The 16,912-nt window shown below is 34.6% G+C and overlaps 1 long non-coding RNA gene across 1 annotated transcript; it reads right to left on the reverse strand.

The window, feature by feature from the left end:
• Nucleotides 1-5,344: 5,344 nt before the first annotated feature.
• LOC127710727 (uncharacterized) lies at nt 5,345-12,601 on the reverse strand. The gene is made up of 2 exons (XR_007986300.1): nt 12,441-12,601; nt 5,345-8,105 (listed from the first exon to the last, which is right to left on the reverse strand). It is a non-coding gene; the product is annotated as an uncharacterized LOC127710727 (long non-coding RNA).
• Nucleotides 12,602-16,912: the final 4,311 nt, after the last annotated feature.

A 16,912-nucleotide genomic window follows, 5' to 3' on the forward strand; every position in this document is an offset into this window, starting at 1 on the left:
ATGGGTCATTTATGATGTTAAGTTAATGTTATACTTGTAATTAAACCTTATATCTTAAATACTTTGTACATGAAATCAATCTTGATCAGTAAAGCAGGTGAGACGTTTCAGTGTGTTTTTTAACTAATTAAGGAGATGTGGTATGATTGCCACTGAGACGAAAGGACGTGGATGTAAGCATGTATAGGTCACCCTACAGTCTTCAACAATGATAACACCATACTGTATACTAGTAGTAAGCTATAAAAGCCTTACATAATAAGATGGGGAAACAATTCAAACCAAAGCCTGATTTATGACAGAAGACAACCACTAAATTACAGGCTCCTGACTGAGGACATGCGAATAAAAAATGTGGTGGGGTTAAACCTTTTTGTGAGCGCTCAACCATCCCCCTAACCTGGGACAGTGGCGTAACAGTACAACACAAGTTCAAACTGTAAAAATCAGTTGGAAAGGGCTGACTCATCAGATGGCTAAGAAGGAAACTGATATTCTATAGATAGCGGTTTACAAGTTGTGACGGGCCAGTTGATTGATTGATTGATTGATTGATGGTTGCTGTTTAACGCCACTTTCATTACGTTTGGCTCTATCGTGGCAGTCAGTTTTTATTGGTATGGAAATCAGGAGAGAACCACTGACCTTCGGCAGGAAAACTGACAATTCTAGTGAATTAAGATTGAAGTCTTCAACAATGATAACACCATACTTTAAACTAGTAGGAAGGTAAAAAAAAAAAACACAACAAAACAAAACAAAATGTTAAACAATTCAAACCAAAGCCTGATTTATGACAGAAGACAATCACTGAAGTACAGGCTCCTGACTAAGGACATGCGAATAAAAAATGTGGTGGAGTTGAACCTGTTTGTGATCGCTCAACCATCCCCCTAAACGGGGACAGTCTTATAACAGCACAACATGAGTACAAACTGTAAAAATCCGTTGGAAAGGGCTCGAGTCATCAGATGGCTAAGAAAGACACAGAGATAGTGGTTTAAAAGTTGTGACGGGCCAGTTGATTGATTGATTGTTCCTGTTTAATGCCACTTTCAACACTATGGGCTCTATCGTGGCAGTCAGTTTTTATTGGTAGGGAATCGGGAGAGAACCACGACCTTCGGCAGGAAAATTACTAGTCAATTAACAATGAAGTCGAACTCCCCTAGCATGTGCTGGGTTTAAACTCACAGCCTCAGTGTTGATACCTTGGTGATACATTAGATGGGCTACTTAGTCCTATCGGCAACCAAGGTGGTGTAAACTATTTATATAAAGTTTTATATTTCAGAAGGTAGAAAACCTGGATGCTTAATACCTTGAATGCAGATATCTTATGTTAGGAAGTTTCCGTCTGTCAAATGTTCCTTTTCCTTGATCTCATTTTCATGGTTCAGCGACTGCTTGATAAAACTAGAGGCTCTCAAGAGCCTGTGTCGCTCACCTGACTCTACTTTGGTTTCAGAAATCATGTAAAGATAGATAAAAATCATAACAGATACCCAAATAATGATTGAGGCCAAATTTTGATTAATATTGGTCCCGTTATTTAATAAAATATCCTGGTGGCCATCTTGAACAGTAAATCGGCAACAAAGTAGCAACACTTGGTCAGCACTTCATAAGGAACATTCATGCCATGTTTGGTTTCATTCCATTCAGTGGTACTCTAAAAGAAGACATTTGTATGTATTTCCCATAGGGTCCTATGTTAAACTAAGCCCCCCCCCCCCCCCCCCTAGCGGCCATCTTGGATAATGGATCAACTGCAAAGTAACAACACTTGGTCAGCAACTCATAAGGAACATTCATGCCATGTTTGGTTCATTTCCATTCAGTGGTTCTCTAAAAGAAGACAATTGTATGTATTTCCCATAGGGTCCTATGTTAAACTAAGTCCCCCGCTGCCGGCCATCTTGGATGATGGATCGGCTGCAAAGTAACAACACTTGGTCAACATCTCATGAGGAACATTCATGCTATGTTTGGTTCCATTCCATTTATTGGTTCTCTAAAAGAAGACATTTTTATGTATTTCCCAAAGGGTCCTATGTAAAACTAAGTCCCCCCCTGGCGGCCATCTTGGATGATGGATCGGCTACAAAGTAACAACACTTGGTCAGCATCTCATAAGGAAGATTCATGCCATGTTTGGTTTCATTCCATTCAGTGGTTCTCTAAAAGAAGACATTTGTATGTATTTCCCATAGGGTCCTATGTTAAACTAAGTTCCCCAATGGCGGCCTACTTAGATGATGGATCGGCTACAAAGTAACAACACATTGTCAGCACCTCATAAGGAACATTCATGCCATGTTTGGTTTTATTCCATTCAGTGGTTCTCTAAAAGAAGTCATTTGTATGCATTTCCCATAGGGTCCTATGTTAAACTAAGTCCCCCGCTGGCGGCCATCTTGGATGATGAATCGGCTACAAAGTAACAACACTTGGTGAGCACCTCATAAGGAACATTCATGCCATGTTTGGTTTCATTCCATTCAGTGGTTCTCTAAAAGAAGTCATTTGTATGCATTTCCCATAGGGTCCTATGTTAAACTAAGTCCCCCTCTGGCGGCCATCTTGGATGATGGATCGGCTACAAAGTAACAACACTTGGTCAGCACCTCATAAGGAACATTCATGCCATGTTTGGTTTCATTCCATTCAGTGGTTCTCTAGAAGAAGTTCAAAATGTAAAAAGTTAACGCCGACGACGGACGACGCCAAGTGATGAGAAAAGCTCACTTGGCCCTTCGGGCCAGGTGAGCTAAAAATAGTTTTTTTGTCATGTGAATTTCTCACATAGTATTAGTAATAGGACTACTATATTTGGTATATAGGTTCCTTGCTATGTCTACATGTTCGTTAGATAAAGTTCACCTGACCCCGACCTCATTTCATGGATGAGTTATCAAGGTTAAAGTTAAGTGATTAGGTCTGTTTCTCAGATGCTATAGCAGTAGGTCAACTATAAGTGGTGTATGGAATGGTTGTAATATGTACATGTCAGTCTGGCAGGTTTCATCTGACCTTGACCTCATTCTCATGATTCATTGTTCAATGTTAAGTCTGTGTGTTTTGGTCTGCTTTTCAATTACCATTAGCAATAGGTCGACTATATTTGGTGTATGGAATAATTGTAAGGTGTACATGTCTGTCTGGCAGGAATTATCTGACATTGACCTCATTGTCATGGATCTTTAAGAATGTCAAGTTAATGTGATACTTGTTTTTAAGACTTTCAACATAAAATCAATGGTCAGTAAAGCAGATGAGACATTTCAGCGTGTGCACTCTTGTCTTTATATAGGGACACTACTAGCCCAAATCTGTGCAACAGTTTTGAAAAGAAGATGTTTTGATTTAAATGCTTCATCGGGTTTGTCAATACATGAGCAAAACGACAGGTGTCACATGTGGAGCAGGATCTGCTCACCCTTCCAGAGCATCTAAGATAACCCCCAGGTTCGTGTTGCTCAGTCTTTAGTTTTCTATGTTGTGTTTTGTGTGCTGTTGGTCATTTTCTTTTTTAGCCATGGCCGTTGTCAGACTGTCAGTTTATTTTCGACTTATGAGTTTGAATGTCCCTTGGGTATCTTTCGCCTCTCTTAAAGACTTTCACATATAATACGATTTAAGATAAGTTTTGGTTTGGGTTCAGATTAAAACTTGTGTAACGTTTCCTTTACTAGTATATCGCCTAACAATTCAGTTGGCTCAGTAGTTTCTGAAAGAGAGATAATGATTCAGTCAACCCATTTTGTAATGGCCCTGGTGACCATTAGGAGCGGATCCTGAAATTTTTCAGGGGTGTTACCGCACGGACTTTCAAAGTTTTCCATTTTTTGGCAGTTGATAATAAAGTCATCATGGTAATAACGAATGGTTTACAAAATTGATTATAGTTCAATTTTTCTAAGAACGCCTCTGTGGGTTTGTGGTGGTGTACTCACCTCGAGTGCTGGGAATCGTCGATTCTAACAAAAGACTTAAAAATTGGTATTTGCTACTTCGCCGCTAAGCTCTTGGCATATAGGAGTAAGAGAAAAGACTGGTTGGCTCAGAGTGAGACGTCAGGATAATGTGTCCAGGTAGGGTGACAAGTCTTCCTTTGGACCGTTTCTTGTGAACTAGCATGATAAAAATCCGACTCAATTTGACGGTCAAGTACAAAGCAGGGTTTTAATATTCATATCACATGATCACCATGTTCTCGTCCCGAATAGGCATTTAATTTTTCAATGGACGTTACACAGTCATCCATCATAATCATCATCATTTTTCTTTTAAAGTCTGCGAGCAAAAGTGTAAACGATCATATCAAGTTCTGTGTAAATCATAACGCACGTGCATCAGTGATAAATAAATCAATTCAGTCATTTCCCGCCCATTGTTGCACGCAAAACATTTTCCGGGACATGAGCTTACTATTTGAAGGTTCATTTTCGCAACTGGTTATTATCCTGCAGACAACTTTAAGAATAACAAAGATATTTGGATGGTTAAACTTTTTGCATTTCTTAATGATCCAGGTTGAATAATTTTGGAACGGGACTATGATCTCTCATTCTGATTGAAGAGATAATTCTACTAAGATATGTTCCATTTCTCACAATGGCTTTTCCAACATACATGTTTACAAATTAAATTCAATATCCGCATAAATCCTCATTAGATAGTACAATTTACCAAAACATACACTAAGATTGCAAATTTCAAAAGAATAAAAACAACATGTTTCTGGTATAACCTTTGTCAGACAAAGATTTAGGAACATGACAAAAACGAGAGACCATCAAAACCATATGTGATACTTCTTCGTAAAAATTTGAGAAAAGAATACTAGTATATTCATGTCTACACAGAGAGACTGAATTATCCCCCTTCTTCGTGGTTAATGCATATACTTTTTACAAGTCTCCATACATTGGTGTCTTGGTCACCATCCCCCTTTTCAAGATCCTGGTGCCGCAACTGACATCTGCATCGACTAGTCTTCAAATGTACTTAAAATGTGAATATAAAAAATCTAGGTGATCTTCACTGGCACTTGTCTCTGAATTTTCACCCTATATCGTGTTATATCAAAGTATACAGCTATTTTATTTCAAAGACAAATCCCTGTGGTCATCTTTGCTGAAAGAGTCCAAACATTACTTTTATGGTGAAATTTCTTAATATGTATGAAGACAAAAAACATGGCAAATGCAAAAACTCTAAGAATTACTGGACAGGTGATGACCAATAAGCTTCATTCAAACAGCACTGGCATCTATCCAGTAACTTGCATTTTGGACATTCGAAAACAACTTCTCATGTAAATAGTATACTGAGAAACAAAGTATGTTTATGTATTTATTTTTTTAAATATGATTATCATATTAGTACACACACATTTATAGGTGTAGATGTATACATGTTACCCTGATTTATTATTTACATTTATACATACAACATAGAAGTGTTTATCAGTATTATGCTTTTGCTGAAAAATTTAATGACCGGTCTTGATATAAAAAAAATTATGGATTGATAAAATAACAGTATTATACTTTTATTAAAAATAAATTGACTGAATCAGATCTTAATATAAAACAAAATATGGATTGATAAAATAACAGTATTATGCTTTTATTAAAAATAAATTGACTGATGTTAGTATAAAAAAATATGGAGTGATAAAAATATTTACTATATAGAAACGCAGGCTGAGGTTGGACTGTGATCCTTTTTCGTGAAATTATCTTTAATTTGACAGAAAAAGAAAAAGTTTTATCAGTTCAAATTGTCTTTTTACCACAATTTGTTTGTTATCCGACATGAAAAATCGCTTAAAAAATCAAACTATTCAATTATTGGAACTGGAATAAAAATTCAAGGAGTCAGACCATTTTCATTGTTTTCTGTCAAGATTTGCCTTAATCTTCAAAGTGTAGCCTAAGTGTGTGTCTTTATGTAATATGTAGCACATCATATTCTGTGGTAATATAGTTCTTCTTTTCTCAAAAATAAAAAAAAACTTATTTGTCTCAACAGCATATATTATACGTCTCTCGTCTCAATTGATTATAAAAACGGGTCTTTCTCGGGACAGTTCGAGATTGATGTGACGTCTTACGGGGTTAGCCTGGGTGGCAATATACAGTTCAAGAGGAAAAAAAATACCCTCGAATAAATTTTACCATCCCCTTTTCCTTGCTTTCTTACAAATTAAGCCTTCTGTTTGAGTCATATATGTGCATATGCATGTAATCAGTATCTTCCAAAGATTTGATTTCCAGTATTAAAAATAGTGGTTAGTTGATTTTTTGGTAGTTAAAATGATTAAATAAAGTTTCTTTTTGGTGTATCCATGGCAACAATCTGCATTTAATTGCTATAAAATATTGCAAAAAGGGGGTAAAGATGTCACATATTTCCCCAAAATTTGGCCAAAAGTAGAGTTTCAATCCCTTGGAGTGATACCTATTCTGAAACTGTTTACATAAATCTATCAAGAGATTAAATAAAAATCATGTCTTTCGTCTCTTTTTTTTTTGTAAAATTGCGTCAAAAAGTTCGTGTGAAAAAAGTGTTTAAACATTACAATAATTTCTGGACCTATGGCCGGTCTGGCTATGAAAATACGGACAGTCAATCAGAAAATAGCCCATAAAACATGTAAAAATATAATCTTGAAGTTCTTATTAACCCACTTTGAAGGCCAAATTAGTCATCAGCTGTCTAAAAATGAATTTTATTGCACAATAACTTTCATATTTGAAAAATCCACCAGGGCCAAAATGCGAAACTACATTCCTAACTGTGTGTTGCTACCTGAAGTCCACAAACATCTGACAAAAGGCCGTCAGACGCCAGAGCAATCTCGGACTAGACTCGGGGTTCATTACAGGGTCTATATAGGGTATTAATTAGGTTAGTATAAAATGATATCAATATACATTCACCGGTTTTTATCTCACTAGTGATGCCATTGTTTTCGACTCCGTTTTGTACAAAATTTATATATACTGTGTACAAAAACATATCGCCATTTATAAATTTATAAATGACTGTCGTTTCCGTACATCTTATAGCATCAATGTTTCAAGTCATAACGCTACGAGATTTGCTCCAAAAAAAATCGGGACCAACACACATTTATATTTAGTCAACCCAAATAGTGTTACAAATACTATGCATTGAAGATCATTGAATAACATGGATTGTATAAATTCTGGATAAAGATTCACGGACAATTGAATTCTAAGTCTTTCTATTGTAAAGATCGGAAGATTCTGCATGACATCGACAAATGTTCACTTCGAATTTCCACACAAATTTTGCACAGCTATAATGTAGTCCCATTATAAATCAGTTGTGTAATAAAATTTGCCTTGTTATAAAAGGAATAATATTGGAAATGGTGTAATAAGATTTACCTTTTCATATTGTTGATGTAATAATACTAGTACTAAAAGACAATATCAATAGCACAGAGTCTATTCACGAATAACAATGAACACGTGGTATAATCCCTTAGTAAAACTACGACACTACATTTTGATAACATTCATCAAACATAAGATATCTATATTACAAATGCTAGTTTTTCTTAACGATGGCGTTGTTATAAATGGCCATAGCTATTATGCCAGAACTCATCCCAACAAGTCCTCCAAAAAGAGCACCACTTCCAGTAAGTGCACATATCCCAGCGCCACCAACGGCTCCAACAATAGAACCCTGATCAACTTTGACCTGTCCTCGGTTATGTCGCAAACGGTAACACCTATCCCAAATCTTATATTCGTCTTCATCTTTAACTTTCAAAAATGTCATGAGAGGTCCCGTGACAAGTCCAAGAATTATACCCCCGCGACCTGCTCTGGTCATTTTCTGCTTGATTCCTCGCATGTTTCTGGTTTCTTTTTTCACAATAGCAGCAACAGGGCCTACCAAAACTGTTCCAAGTAAACCAAAGGCTTGGACAGTTTTTATTGTAACATGTACGCCCAACTCAGTGGTTGTATGTGGAACTTTTTCCATCTGTTGGTCCGTCAAGGACATGCCACACAAATTCTTTGCCCATTCTAGACTCATCTTCTTAGTATAGCAGACGACTGTAAAAGAATATAAAAATACAACAGTATGATGATTAAAAAGTGCAGGTTAAGAAGAAGTTCGTCAGTTGCCAGACACGGTCGGTCACCTTGCATCGACCATATGATATTGTCTAAACACATGCTAAAGGTCAGTTATATAGCCAGTTGTCTAGGTGATCACCTAAACTATTATACACCATAAATGTACTAGACGATATCGGGTTATATGTTTCAGGGTCTGGATTTATTCATTTATGTATTTTTTTAATGTATTAGGTCATTTTTCTCTATTCATTCTATTTTTGTTCCTTATTCTCTATTCTTTCTATTTTTGTTCATTGTTCATCCTTCTCTATATATACATATATATATACTATATATACATATATTATGTTACATCTTGTGATCCGTTTATTTGGCAATCGCCAATGGCAGTCAGCAGGGTTTAAGAACATCAGTTGTTCGACCTGCTTGTCAAATGCGTTTTGTTAAAATATACTTTTTCACTCATTTGGTCTTTTGGAAAATGTTGTTTGTGCTGTATTTAGACCCCTCTACCAAGAAATTTGTTTTGCATGCACACGTATAAAAATTGCGGTTTTTATCCAACGCAATCATATATAGTTTGAACGTTGTTTTCAATTTAGACTTGTTTATATTTTTTCGTTTGGGCTTGTATTATATTTGCCTTCGGGTTTATATGATCCGTTCATCCTATTTTGACTCTTTCAAAATCCAAGAGTCTATCCTAAATTGAGGTAAATTATATGGCCTTCCAAATACCGTTTCGATTCCTAACATCACTGAAGAGACATTAATTGTCGAAATCCGGATATGGTGTACAAATTTTTGCACCTCATGTTTGCGGTATACCATCTTTTCCGCAAGTTTATTGTTTTCTGTTTGGTAATAAATTAATAATAAGATCTATTATGTTACATCTTGTGATCCGTTTATTTGGCAATCGCCAATGGCAGTCAGCAAGGTTTAAGAACATCAGTTGTTCGACCTGCTAGTCAAATGCGTTTTGTTAAAATATACTTTTTCACTCATTTGGTCTTTTGGAAAATGTTGTTTGTGCTGTATTTAGACCCCTCTACCAAGAAATTTGTTTTGCATGCACACGTATAAAAATTGCGGTTTTTATCCAACGCAATCATAGGTTTGAACGTTGTTTTCAATTTAGACTTGTACATATATATATATATATATACTTTGTTTAACTGCCCATTATTATCTATTCATTATTTATTTTACCTATTTTCTCTATTCTTTATTGTTTTAGTCCATTTTTCTGTTCAAACGTTAATATGCCAGTCTATTCTCAATGCAAGGCATACTACGGAAAGGTCCTAGGATAATCATACGAAATTGCCTTCATGCAAAAACTGGGTCACCCTTGCAAAACTATTTTACTGGAAATGTCTTCACTCGAATAATTCAAGCTCCACCTTTCGAGGTAGTGATCGATAGGGAGCGTAATATAACGACTGGATTATTCGGGTTAGAAATGTCTGTTCTGTTTTGAGATTCAGATCTGAGAGAAACGATATTTTTTTTCACCTGGCACATCTTGGATTTAAATAAGGACCTTCGCAGAGATTATTGATCACCATGCACACTATACCAGAGATAATCTGTGTACAGGTGACTGGTCAAATAAAATTTGATATAAATATAAGGATCCAGAAAATAAACCGTCTTTAAATTTCAAATGACATCAAATGCATTTATTGAACAACACGGAAATTGATACAGTGGAGCCTTGTCCAAAATAATGTGTCGCCAAAGGTTTGCCATCTTATCTTTAAATTTCGATAATTAAATACATAAAACTGAGAATGGAAATGGGGAATGTGTCAAAGAGACAACAACCCGACCATAGAGCAGACAACAGCCGAAGGCCACCAATGGGTCTTCAACGCAGCGAGAAACTCCCGCACCCGGAGGCGTCCTTCAGCTGCTCCCTAAACAAATATGTATACTAGTTCAGTGATGTATGAGGGGCCTGATGGGTTATTTTCGTTCTTCGTGATCGGCGCATTTTCGCTATCGTGATCCGTTTTTCTACAGATTTTTTTTTTTTTATATTTTCGTGATCCGTGATCATGGAAATCTATTTTCTGTGAATCGTGATTGACAAAAAAATCAACTCGTGAATCGTGATGAGACCCCCCCCATCAGGCCCCTCGTGTATGGCCTTATATATGGCGTAGCATAACAAAGTCAAGCTGACATTCAGTTTAATACGTAAAGACAACAAACAGCTACCCATGCAAAGTCAATGAAAATTAAAATCCCTATTTCATTTCAATCTCCCATGTTTACTCAGAAAATATAACTAGCACTACCTTCGCCATTAAATGGTGGTCAAGTGGTTATTTTGAAAAGCAAAGTATACTTCTGTTAAAATGGTTTATTATATATAAGTAACATTTTTCTATGTTACCCTCTCATGTTATATGGAAACAAAAATCAATAATTTATAAATGACAATGATAACAGAGCTTTAAATAACATATAGCTATTAAGATTATGACCCCGAGGAAAACTTTGGTAACCGAGGCATCTATCACACAGATAAAAACAAACTAGCATGACAGTCTAGCAAAACATATTAGTCTAGTATCTGTGACCTCAAAGTTTGCTTCGTACAGCACAATATGTTTAAATTATTCAATTTGACAAAATCGTGGGTCACTAAGCTTCTGTCTTACACGAAAATGTGATAATGAGAATTAATTAGAAATAAGGAAATGTGGTATGAGTGCCAATGAGACAACTCTTTATCTAAGTCACAATATATATGTAAAAAGTAAACAATTATAGGTCAAAGTACGGCCTCTAACACGGAGTCTTGGCTCACACCGAACAGCAAGCTATAAAGGGTCCTAAAAATAATGAATGGATTACGTTTATCCCGTTTGTCTAAACAATGAAAATGGACGCAACATGTCACCGAAGTCGGAAAAGACTGAAAATGGATGTCACATTGATCTAGTTTTGGTCAGCATGAAGACTGGTCCGCGGAGATTGCCTATTTCTCATTATTTCTTAACACAAGTTTGAAGAAGAGCTAATCATTGCCGATAGGTTTGCTGGCGCTGCTTTTACATACACAACATAAACCAGAGATGATGAGCAAAACTGTTAATATATACTGATATATGGGTCACCGGGGTCATGTATAAATAAATATATACACACCGAACGACATGCTACAGTCGCATGGCAACTACTACATTGAGGAAAAACTGAGCTTTCCTTTGTGCTACCTGGTTTGCTGAGTCAGTAAATAAGATGTATATATAAAGATATAAGGAGAAAAAGAAAAAAAAAGGAAACGAATGATGTATGGTTTATCTGCTTGAAAATGGATCAATTTCAATTTCGAAACATAAACCACAGGGGTTTGCCTGTGTGCACAAACCTGCGTCTTTAAGTCATATGCATGGGTCTGCAATTTTCATGTTGTCTAAACTGACTGACATCGCTCTTACGTCCATAGGATCAAACCAGTATTGAAAACAACGGACGAAAGAGCAACCTCGGACTAATGACCTCAGTCGTGTCGTGATGCAGAGGAGGTGTTGAGGACTGTCGAGTTTAACCTTGTTTTTAGCGTAGTTATTGTCTTTAATATGTTTTCATTTTGATAACGCATGATATATTTGCAACATCAAACAACAATCAATTGTATTGTGATTTTAGTTTTTTAAGTTTCCCGATGATTATTGTAACTGAGTATTTAACCACAAATAACTATTATTGTCTATAGCTATAAATTAACAAACAGATTGAACACGGTTAAGTGCGCATGAGAAAACAATTGAAATAATGTGTGTGTAATTTGTTATTAATGTTTACTATACATGCTGTATGTCTGACATGTATGTATAGTGTAATTATGTTCTCTGGTGTCAGCTTGTTTGTTATGTTTTGCAAATACTATCTTAGTTTCCTCAGCATACGTTTATAAACATGATACAGTATTCATTCATTTATTAATTTATTTAAATGTGTTTGATATTGTGTAATATGTACGAGGCTTTTTAAACAATATATCTATATATAAATGGGGTAAGAATTGGGGCTGTATATACATTGTATAAAAGAGAAAATGGACGCACATCAATTACATAGAAAAAAATGACATGTACAGCACTGTGCTAAACAGCTGAAATAAAAACAAGCAAACAAAATTTGGAAAATATTTTAAAATCTGGTCCCAACCGCTTTACCTGATCAGGAAGCAAATTAACTGCAAATTTTGTTCACATAATTTTTTTCCCTGAAATGAAAAATAAAATAAAAAAAGAGCAATTTAAATGCGTAATAATAAATAAAACGTACCTGAAACTGGAAATAGGGCATATAGGTGTGCTTGCTACTGGATTTTTTTCAAATATCAAATAGCATTATTGGGGGAAAACCAGTCGCGTCGTGTCAAGTTATAGAACGAACCTTTCTTTGTTTACACTGTAATGATATAATGTGTCTAACATCCCCGGGATCAAACCCCTTACATAAAGTTTTTTTTATAGTATTTAAAGTCATTTAAAGAATTAACAATTTAATGATATTTTCAAATATACCATATGTGAATTGTACAAATTCCTCACATATTTATTGTTTATTACAGAAGCTGGATGCATATAGTATCATCTATCAAATCAAATCAAATAAAAATATAACATAGAAGTGAAATGAAAAATGATATATGCTTCTAACATGAAATCTCTTGCAGAGTTTGTTTTGTGGATAATAAAATAAAAAGTTTACCATTCTATTTATTTAAGCATTAAATAGTATCTTTCTCAGAGTATTTATATATATTTGTTTAATTTTTCGCCATTTATTTCTATTCTTTATTTTTGTTTGTCACACCATTATATTAAAGGGGAAGGAAACTAAAAAAAATATGCATTGATTAATAGAAAACTATTATATAAATTCCTTATTCGTTTGCCTTTTATTCTCTATTCTTTATGTGTTTTTATATCTATATTTAGATCTATATTTTTTGCCCATTGTTCTCTTTTATATAAACCAAATTTAGACCCTTGGGCATTAAAGGAAATAATTTTTGTCCCTTATTTTAACATATTATGTTATATCAGGTTGCACTTTAATAAAACAATACATATATATAATTCGTCTAAACAACAGCCCAACAATATTAGATCTGTAAATTTGCGGAAGCAAATATTTTGTTCTTCCCTGGCCGGGATTCGAACTCATGCTACTGAGATATCGTGGCAGGGAATTGCCTTGAACTGTGCCCGACGCGCACAACCCAAGGACAACCCAAAAAGATAATATACGCACATTTGCATCTTTGTAAAATACATCTTGCAGATATTTTTTTTAGTTAAGCTTTGTCTCATATTTAAAAATCAATAACAATATCTCAAAATGAGGCTCTTTAAGCAGATTTTGCAGTTTTACACAAAATGCCAGAAGCTGGAGGCTCTTATGCAAATATGTGAGAAAGTTAAAAAAAAAAAATGAAAATTGATGATTAAGATTGACAGACTAATCATGTCTTATGAACATCTGTAAGGGAGAGACAGCATTTATCAAAGGGATATTTAAACTCATTAGTCGAAGGCAAATTGACAACGTCATGGCAAAAAAAAAAACCAGGATGATATGAGATAAACAGCACTCTACAAAACACAACATAGAAAAATAAATTATGAGCAATACGAACCGCACCAAAAAATGGGCGTGCTCCTAAAGGAGCAGATCCTGCTCAACATGTGGCACCTCTCGGTTTACTCATTTAAGTACAAATTCTGTGATAAGTCTCTTTCGGTGTTGTCACACTCGAGGCAAAGAGGACGTGATTGTGGTTACGACGATTCAATTGGAACATATATGTCGTCATATGTGAAACAGATATTCCATAACGGTCAACCAACTCGTTATGTCGTCCGTACAGTTTTCAAAAGGCTAATTCTAATTGTAAAACTTGGAATCTTGGTTTATAATTTCCGTGTACGCAGCAACCCTCTGTCAAGAAAATCAGGATAGTACACAAGCTATGGAATATGGTGTCAACTGGGAGATACATACTCCATTTGTAGGGGCTGCTGGAATGCATGAGAAAAATACACCATTTGAATGCTTTTCTCAATTTAAATCTTATTACATAGAAATGGAAAGTTCACAATTAAGAAACCAAAGTATGTTATTTGGCAGGTTTATTATGGTTTTTGATTTTCGAAATCAAAGTCTTTTTCTTTTCCATTTGAGTGAACCTTTATTTTAAGCCGTTTGACTGGAAATACCTTTTTATTTCTGTTGATTTATCTATTCTACTTAATTTGGTAATTTCTAAGTTATTAATTTGAATAGTGGTAGTCAGGGGCGGATCCAGGATTTTTGAAAGGGGGATGTGAATCCCGATAATTTGATATAAACTGCCAAGCGGGCGATCTTATAGTAAAAAAATATAAATGACGTGAAAAACATGAGAACCTTTTTTTTTGGCGATCAAAAGGGGTGGTACTCACTCTTCTTCTCACCCTGGATCCGCCACTGGGAGTATTTTGTTGAAGATAAGGAGACAATCCTTTGCTTATTTGATCGAAAATATTCAGTGGTTCATTCTTTTTTAATTATTGAAATAAATTGAGATAAGGTTCTTTATTTTAGACATAATCAATACATTTTTACTATGTTAAATCATTTAAGGTATGCGCATTTTGACAATGTCTCTTCAGTGATGTTCGAGTCCAAAATAGTTCAAAACACAAAACTTAATACAGACGGCAAGCAGCTGATGTATCAAAAAGAAAAAAAAACAGTTACACAATACCCGTATTTTCATGCAAGTACAAATTAAAAGTACTGGCTACTGGGAAGGATAGGTCACCGTACAGTGACTTTAATTTGCTAACATCTACTTCATTTGGTCTCTGGTGGACATGGTGGATATGATTGTCTCATTTGCAATCATACAATAACTCCTTATTTTATATTGCTCATACCCTCGGGGAATAATTATATTAACCTAGCGATATCATAATCCTGTATACCGGATGATTTTCTTTTTACCATCAAACGAAGTATAATTTTCTAATCATCATTTGCATATAAATACTATAAATTTTAATGGCTCAATATTATTCAACAGAACATTATACTTTCTACTTTAGTTGGCCTTTTGATTTTTTTTATTCGAGCGTCACTGATGAGACTTTTGTAGAGGAAACGCGCGTCTGGCTTTCAAAATTTCAGCCTGGTATCTATATATGATGAGTTTATTATATGTAATAATTATAAAATCAGTATACCAGGAAGTCATAAAATTAACTAGAAAATCATATTTATCTCGTTATCCTTTTATTATTCACGATGATCCTGTTGATTTTTTTTTAATAAATATATTAATAATTTTACTGGTACGAATAGTTACTTGAATTGAAAAAACGAACGCTTCGTTTGGTATTTTGATTGATAGAATAATGCTGTGTTTAGCATTGACAATGAGCACATCGTACATCTACATCTGCAACATTGAAATCCAAAGGGTATAATACCAATCACGCAAGTACTAAATCAGTCATTCAATATGGTTATAGTGCATGACCCGAATGGAAGACATATATAGTGCATGACCCGAAGGGAAATTTTCAACAGAGGTTACTATTCTCATTTATATATATATATATTCCATGATGAATTCAACATGATTATGCAAAATGTTTGTAATAAGCAATTTATATGAATAAACATATTAACTATTTCACCCACTGAACATTAAACACAAATCCATCATCATTATCATTTACTGGATCAGCAATATAAATTATAAGATCTTCTTCGTCTTAAATTTATTATTTTTAAATATTGAAAGTTTATTAATATATGTTATAATTAAGATTACATTACTATATAATTAAAATGTGAACCTATACATTAAGGTACAAGTATTGGGATATATATTGGAAAAAACGATACCACGAGTTTGTAGAGTGAATGGGTAACTTTTTCATGAAGTAAAGTTGTTTCAATGTTCTATTAAAGTCTCATCTCATTTTAATTCAATGGAAATTAAACAATTTTTTTTTAATTTTCGGATGTAAATATGATAAATATGTGTGCCTACAATTTTGTCGTAAGAAAGCTTACTTATATGCTGTAGTTTGTAAAAAAAAAACCACTTAATTCAAATTATTTTTATGTACTATATAGAAATACGAAGATGTGGTATGAGTGCCAATGAGACAACTCAGTATCCATCCAAGTCACAATGTGTAACAAGTAAACAATTATAGGCCAAAGTACGGCATTCAACACGGAGCCTTGGCTCACACCGAACAGCAAGCTATAAAGGACCCCAAAATGACTAGTGTAAAACATTTCAAATAGGAAAACCAACGGTCTAATCTATATAAAAAACGAGAAACGAGAAAAACTTATGAACCGCACCAATAAACGACCACCACTGAACAACAGGCTCCTGACTTAGGACAGTTGCATAAAAATGCAGCGGGTTTAAACGTTTTAACAGGCGCCAACCTTCACCCTAACCTGAAACAGTGGTGTACCATTACAACATAAAAAGACACACAATAAAATATCAATTGAAATGGCTTAACTCGATCAAAAAGACATATTCACAAAAACAAGTAAATATTCACTGAACGAATAAGTTTGATCTATGGCATAATATAAATAAAAAAGATGTATCGATGTCAAAAAGACAACTTTATCTTGGCATTGCACAATGTCATGTTTTTCTCTGACTGTTAATGACTTAATCCATTGTATGTTGGATGTGAACTGATTGATATTTTAGTCTTATATGCATTATT

This window comes from Mytilus californianus, unplaced genomic scaffold, assembly GCF_021869535.1.
Source record: "Mytilus californianus isolate M0D057914Y unplaced genomic scaffold, xbMytCali1.0.p SCAF_8, whole genome shotgun sequence".
In the NCBI taxonomy this organism is placed as follows: domain Eukaryota; kingdom Metazoa; phylum Mollusca; class Bivalvia; order Mytilida; family Mytilidae; genus Mytilus; species Mytilus californianus.